A 7,838-nucleotide genomic window follows, 5' to 3' on the forward strand; every position below is an offset into this window, starting at 1 on the left:
CATTTGGTTTTATCCACGAATTTACAATATTTAAGTTTACATTTGTAGCTTAACTGCTGATTTTTACAAAATCTATGTGCATAAATTAGCAATAAAATTTTATGTGTTAAATTTTTGACCGTAACTGTTTGATAAAAAACTTTAGTCTACTTCTTTTTTCCAACGGTAAATATGTAGCCCCCGATATAAGAACGCTTGTTTTTTTGTAATTCTGCGAAGTTCAATAAATTTACGTTGAAAGTTGCGAATTGTTGATGTCGCGCTTTACCCTTTAACTGCCGTGATATGTTACAAATGTTGAGGGTGAGGGGAGTGGAATGTCAGTGTCAAAACAATAAAATCTACTAACCAAAACCAATGCATGCAATCAAATTAGACGATAAGTATTGATAGCGGGTACATTTTTTTGGCGCGTGGAAGTGGTTGACGGGGACATCTTCCGGCCCCTCGTGCACGAGAGTAGGTGTGGAGGAATGTATATACAATATATAATATATGTGCGTTATGCTAAATAGAAAGTGTGGCGGTGTAACCCAAACTAAACGCAAAGCATTGAGTGTGACAATTCGGACGCTTGTCATTTCAATGGCAATTTTGAGCGGCTGAAGAAACTTGTCGCACACATCGCCGAATTCGCACTTTAAGCAAAAAGCAAAAAATTATGCTCTGTCAGCTAGTGCAGGAGTATGTGGACGAAATTTGTCTGCGCCGATTTGTTCCACGTATTCGGCTTCGGTAGGAGTTGAAAGGATGTGCGCGCGTGTGGCAAATGAAACAAAAAGACACACATAGAAAACAACAAATTATGAACACAGAGATTGACTTTTTATTGCAGCCATTAAGCTGGCCATGGACGTTGTTACCGAGCATCGCTAAGTCAAGCAAATTCTTACGAGGAATGCATGAATGTACAGCCGAATACACACCTTACATGTATGTTGACATTTTCGAGCATTTGCTCAGCGGCAGCATTTCACAACTTTCTCTTTTCATTTCTGCTGCTTCAAATAATTTGTCGACAATTCAACGCTTTCACGGATTTCGAAGCGTGTTAGCGTGTCGAATTTTCACTCCTTCCTCGCCGTCGTGTTGCTACCGCTGCCTTTGGCAGGGGTCTGATTTTTATGCGTTTCACAGATTTCACTATTTGATATTCCGCTTTTATTGTTCCGACCTATGTTTGCACCTCAATTTGTCTTCGTAAATGTGAAAAATGTGGAAATTAGTTCGTTGTTGTTGTGGTGCGCGTGTGCCAGGCGATTCCCCAATTTTATTGTTTTTGCTGTTTTTTCCGAAGCGCCCTGGTCGCCATATCCGCCCATTTGTTCGTTCACATCTGATTTCTTTCTCGTTCGTGTTGGTTTGTTGCAATCGTCTGGTTGTCGTCGCCGCCGTTTTGTTGCTCCTTTGACACGCTTCGGTTTCAACTGTTTCGCTTTCATCAATCACTTCAAATGTCACACCTATCCGCGTGTATTAGATAACTCTTCACACATACAAACACACGCATATCAAAAAAAGTGTCGAATTCCTTCTCGGGGAAAGTGTCAACAGCAGTGAACCCATGGAGAATTTTCCTTCTAAAAGTGGGCGTGATTCATTAAAGGTCCGTTGGTTAACCATTTTCGCATAAATTACAGTCATTTTCCAATTTAAAGCGAGCAGTAGACTATTTTGCGCATTCTTTTTATGCTAAGAACCTCTTTGAATGCTATATCAGTTATCTTTTAAAAAGGTGTGGATGCTACATATCCATGTATTATAGTACAATACTGTTAGAAACATATGAAACAAAAAATGTACGGGAAAGCGGCACCGAGGATCTAGCAAAATCGTTCATCTCCTTCATGTAATAAAACTAAAGTATAGTTGTAGAGTGTTCTAATAATATTATATATACCGATCAAAGACCAATCTTTGACTTTGTATGAAATATAGGCCATTTTGGGAAATAACCAGTATAACACGAATTTTCTCTTTGTATGCTCCTACTCACTAGAGGTAATCCGTTTCTTAAACTTCCGTTAAGTAACATCGATAACAGTCTTTGACTTTGATGGTTGATTTTTACAACATCTAACAAATATTATAAAACTAAATGTCTAAAACTAGATTTCCAAGTTTTGCAAACCATGTTAAAAAGAAGGCTTGTGAAAATTAAATTAATACAACCGTTCCATGAACAAGTATAATATATTTTATTAAGAAGGTGGTGCATTTTCGCGTATATCTTTTCCTTGAGCAACGAATTAGAAAGATACTGAAAAGGATTTAATACAAAACTATGTATGTATAAGTATACGTACTTGTATATTCGGCGAGTAATACAATAATTTAGTTAGATATTCACATCCTTGAAGCATTCCAAGCTTACGAGTTCCATATTTTGTACATACATATACCATACGTATTTATCGAGGCTTAGAATTGATATTAACATATATTTATATGTGCTAAGTCCTGCCATAAGTTCTCTTATAAGTTCAGGCCGTTAAAAAAATATAACTGTAATACTATAATACATTTTTAATAAAGTTAATTTTATTTAGTAACGCATATATTAAGTGAGCGATGCACAAAACTTTTTTCGAAATGGCTACCTTTTGCCACCACACAAGCCCTCAAACAATTCGGTCATTGATTAAATAGCAGCACGCACAATTTCTATTGGTATCACCGAACCTGTTCGCGGCAAAGATTTTTTGAGACACTATAAATTTTTGTGGGTTATTCGACAGGCCATGTTCTCCAATTCTGACCACAAACTGTAGTCCAATAGATTCCAATCTGGACTTCCAGACGGCCAATAATCTTCAGCTATGAAACCAGGAATATTGCTTTTAAGCCACTGGTTTGGTGGTTTTGCCTTGTGTGCTGGAGCAAAATTTCGCGTGCCATTGAAGAAGCCGCTTGCCTCTGTTGCGCCTAATTTGCTTAAAGCGCGTTGTCAGAAGATAACCAGTTGACCGACGGTAGGCTTTCATGTGGAGATCACATCAAATAAGTTTTGACAATGATCTGGTCGATTTTCCCTTGACAAAAATTTCTGCTTTATAAGGGGATTACAGCGAATGCGTTTACGAATAGTATTTCTGTCAACTATAGACGTTTGGAAAAACCTATGAATAGTACGGTAAACAAGTTCATTTTCGAAATATTAATTTTTTGAGAAGCATCGCATTTTTCCGCACTTATGTAAAGCAATCACCGCAATACGATTTTCTAAACTTTGGGACTGAATTTATGGCAATATTAACTTTATATAAAACTCCGCAAATATGAGAGTTTCTCCATCTTAACTTTGGCTTTTTGTGTCATAAATTTGGCTTTGTTGTTGTTTTTAAGTTTCCCAAACACTTGGTTTCATATTAGATATGTATGTATTATATATATATATGTATACAAAAGTTCACTAAAAGGAGTGTTCTGTGTGTAATTTCTTTTATATTATCCTACGAAAATTCAAATGGTGAAAGCTAAATGATAACTGGATCCCACGAAAAAAAGTTAGACGATTGTAAATAAAAACAATTAGTTTTCCCGGTTTAGTATATTCGCTTTATTTTCAGATTTCAGAACTTTTCAAGTAAGAAAATGGATAGGTAGGTGGGAGGTAGCCACTCTACCGGCTGTCTGACGGCGCACCTAGGACTATAGGAGGCGCATTGTTATGACTAAATAGATAAGATGCTATAAATTTAATGATGAACTTTCATAACGCTCTAACATAATTTCAATAGAGAATACTGGGCGTGGAATAAATTTTGGAAACCACACTTTTTCATTTAGAAATTATATTTTCTGTACAAAACTAATTTGAAACGTGTCATGGGTGCAATCTAGGTAAGCTTAGTTTCACTTTTTTTCAGAAACCCATAACCAATTTGATTTTGTTTAAAAATCTCCAAAGCGTTTGAGTTCATTTTCGAAAGCCGCTGTGATGTTGTCAAAATTAATGATTGTGTTTAAGAGATTCCCAACAAACGCTCTGTAATTCAATATTTTTAATGAATACAATTCAACAATTGATTTTCTATGTAGGAATATTGTTGTCTACACATACACAAGCACAAACATAACAATATATTAACAATGTGTGTGTGTGTGTAGTTTCGAGAACTTGACGCCATAACTAAACAATTTGTTGGTTCGATTTTTCATCGCTTGTCACATCTGCTTGTCCAATTCGAGGATGTCGAGCGCTCCAGAGCAGAATACGCGCAGACATACATACACACATGTGTGTGCTCGGCCGCAACCGCTTCGCAACGGTTGCCAAACATTTGTTATCTGCTCGCTGACGAGCTAAATTGTCAACGCAGTTGTTGTATCGTTACCGGAAAAAAATGTTCTGAAAAAATAAAAACGCCGATTTTGTGTAGAAGTCAGATTTTAAAATAAATAAGGCAGACATTTGAAATTAATCGATCTCGGACGCTAGTTCATTAGTCAAATTGGCATTAGCGCAAATGCACTCAGTCGAAGATCAACTTATTGATGCACACATGCAACACACTTACACACATACACATATATATTGCTGACTACATGTAACGCCTCAAAATAGAAATCACTGCTGGGGCGGCATATGCAACCGGAAAGCGAGCATGCCACATGTGCGCGCTCCTGTGTGTGTGTGTGCATGTTCGTGCAACCATTTGTGGCAAGTAAGGTAAAATGCCTAATTAATAAAGCAAACAGCGGCATATCCGATCGGTGAGTGCGCACTTGAAACTCGACTTATAGGCTAATTAATCAGTACTAGTGAGGCGCAGAGCGGCACTGCCGCCTTCCGCTGCGAGTCGAGCAGCAAACTGACGGCGGATCAAAAGTGAATTAATCAAAAATTGTAGAAAAGTACGCAAGAACTAACGATGCCTACGAAAATATTGTCTCTAGAAATTGATTGTGGCAATCGATTTTGGTGGAAATGTGGAAATATGAGGCATGAAGCTGCAAGAGACTCAGGCAAGGACATCATTTGTGTATTAGAACGCACAAACCCAAAATTATTACAAATATTGTGGATAACGGCAGTGCTGGCAACACTGGCGTGGGTTATCCGAAAATATCTAATTTTCTATTTACTCCTTGCTGCCTTTACGGTAAATATACTCGTCTACATTTGCCCGATTTCGTTCGGAGTTAATTATGTGGAACACAGCTAACGGTCGTCAATGACGTAAGTGAATGATAAAATAGTCTTTGCTTTAAATGCCGTGTGCGCGTGTGTGTCTCTTTGCTATTGGCATTCAGTCTACGCGCACGAATTCGAAATCAATTCAAATATTCGATTGCTTTGTTCAATCTGCTTTCTCCGCCTCTGAGCCTGCGGAAGAGGATGCATGCCGCCAATGCATGCGATATCTTCGATTGACCAACTGACCAGCGATCCGTAGCGGCCTCATATGCCCAACGGCTGGCTCAAATGTTCGACGTCACTTTTGTATTTGATGTGTGTGCGTGTGTGTGCTGACGCAAATCCTGCAAAGCGACGGTGGGCGTACGCGCGTGCGACAGGATGTCAATTGTGCGTCGTTCTTGGACTCTTGCCTGCCGCCTCACCACCAGCTACCGACTGCCTGATCCCGATGACCCTGTTCTGCAGAATGACCACTGCGCTCTTTCTGTTGCTTTGTTTGGGCAGAAATCTTTGAATATATTTATTTGCTTATTCAAAACGTTACAGAAAATATTTACTATCCCATTGGCAAAATAATTATTGTTATGTTAATGCTGAGTAGTCCTGGTCAGCGCCCCATTATCTACCGTCATCCTATGCGTTGCGAGCGCAATGGGGTGCTTTACGCTCGACAACGCCGCCCAATGGTAGAGAAATGATGCGCCGAGTCAACGGTACTCGGGCGCACAATTTATGAATGAAGCTGTTATCGAGCGTTAATAGTTAAGTAAGCTGGAAATATTTATTTGCTCAAATTGAAATGTTAACATGGTGGTGCAAACTCTAAATTATATGCGCTTGCTTTGTATGAATTGACATGTCAAACTCTTATGGTTAATAAATGGGTAAGTATGGTTGTAAGAAGGCGGTAGGTCGAGAAAATAAGCTAAATAGTATGCGTTACTGATATTCATTTGCAATAAAAAAGCCAATACATTTGAAAATTATAATTCCGGAGTCAATGTCCTTTGAATGAATATAAGTAGTAATACGTTTCCTCACTGACGCATATAAGCAATTTGCTCCGGATGAGAGAAATTCTAATCTCAAACTAAATTTTGAAGACATTCGATAATATTTTATTTTATGTACGGATGTTAAGATGAAGTTATGTTAAATTCAGGATTTATATGGTTACCTATGGTAAAAGTTGCGAAAAACCTGAAGGATCTGTTGAGCTCGTATCCAATTAAGATCTACTGGAAAAACCAACGAGCTACCTATAGAGCTAACCATCAAACGTAGACGATTTGGCTGGCACGAATATACACTATGCAAAAATATTGATGAGGTTTGAAGAGTTGCTCTTTATAGGAACCCACAAGGGTCCAGAAAATGCGAATGTCCGAAAAATTCCTGGCGTCGATGAATGCCGAATTGAGAGACTCTCATACTAATTGGAATAGTCTATCGCAACTCGCACAAAACATTATAATTAATTATTAGTTTGCGATTACTTCTTGCTAAGTTTAATTCGTTGATGTGCGAACCACCTTCGATCTGATCAATTTTATTAATAATTTTTCTGGGTTAATTTAACAGTTATATTAACGATGGATTCTTATAATGAAATCAACATCCATCATTTTAGCTTTAAAACAGTGTAGACTACCTTACTTATAGTGGATACTTATCTAAGGTCTTTAGCACACTTTCCCATTTATTTAGGTTAAAGCTTTTTATGTTTTCGAAATGAAAGAACATTGAAAGAAAATTTTATTGTTACAGCTTTCGCTATAAAGGTCTTATGAATCAGTTAAATAACTCTATAACAGAAGAGGCCTTTTATGCTACTGTATATTCAGAAAGAGTATAAAATTGGTTAAATGAGTTTAATATTGTAAAATAGTGTTATCTTTTTTGCTTGATATTTGAAAGGAGAAACAATTTTCTATTATACATGTAAAATTTGTCACTCTGAACTTCAATCCACTTAAAACTACAGTAACTAAACATATAAACCTCAATTGTAAAAGCTGTAGTGACAGGAGTTATGTTCAAAAGTGAAATGCCTCCGACATGACATTTTCGAACGCCCAACACATTCGCTGCTCACGTTCATCTAACCAAAGCTCCTAAGCAGCTCGGGTATAAATCTTAATTTTAAGTGTTTGATTTGGATTAAATAATTTCTTTTCGGTTAACACAAATCCAATTTACGAAAGCACAGAAAAAGCGGCGCAGACACAAGTGTTACATACAGATTTACGAGCACACGAACTTATTTGTGTTCATCGCCGTAAAGTGTATTTAAGGATGAAGGCGTACGGGCTAATGCTGTAACGGAATTGCACTAATAAGCCGCCACGTACGTGGACATGTCAGCCCGCCGAAGGCAGGAAGCGCGCGCCAAGCCTTGGAAAAGCTCTTTCGCTTGTTGGCAGACATTTACGCTCGCAGGTCATGCCGCGCTCATAAATATCGTGCCACCGCCAGTCACACACACATACACACAAACAGACGCACTTTTTATGCAAGCCACTATTCTATATATGTGTGTTTGTAGGCGTGTGTGTGCGCGCATTATATTTAACATAGTATAACACATGCCATTCAGGCGGATGTGACAACGTAAATCCTGTACGCTGCTGCGCTTTCGCTCCTGGTCGCACGAAGCTCAAACATGGACCATAAATTTCACGAGCACACGAGCCTT

Source organism: Bactrocera oleae, chromosome 2 (genome assembly GCF_042242935.1).
Source record: "Bactrocera oleae isolate idBacOlea1 chromosome 2, idBacOlea1, whole genome shotgun sequence".
NCBI classification, from domain to species: domain Eukaryota; kingdom Metazoa; phylum Arthropoda; class Insecta; order Diptera; family Tephritidae; genus Bactrocera; species Bactrocera oleae.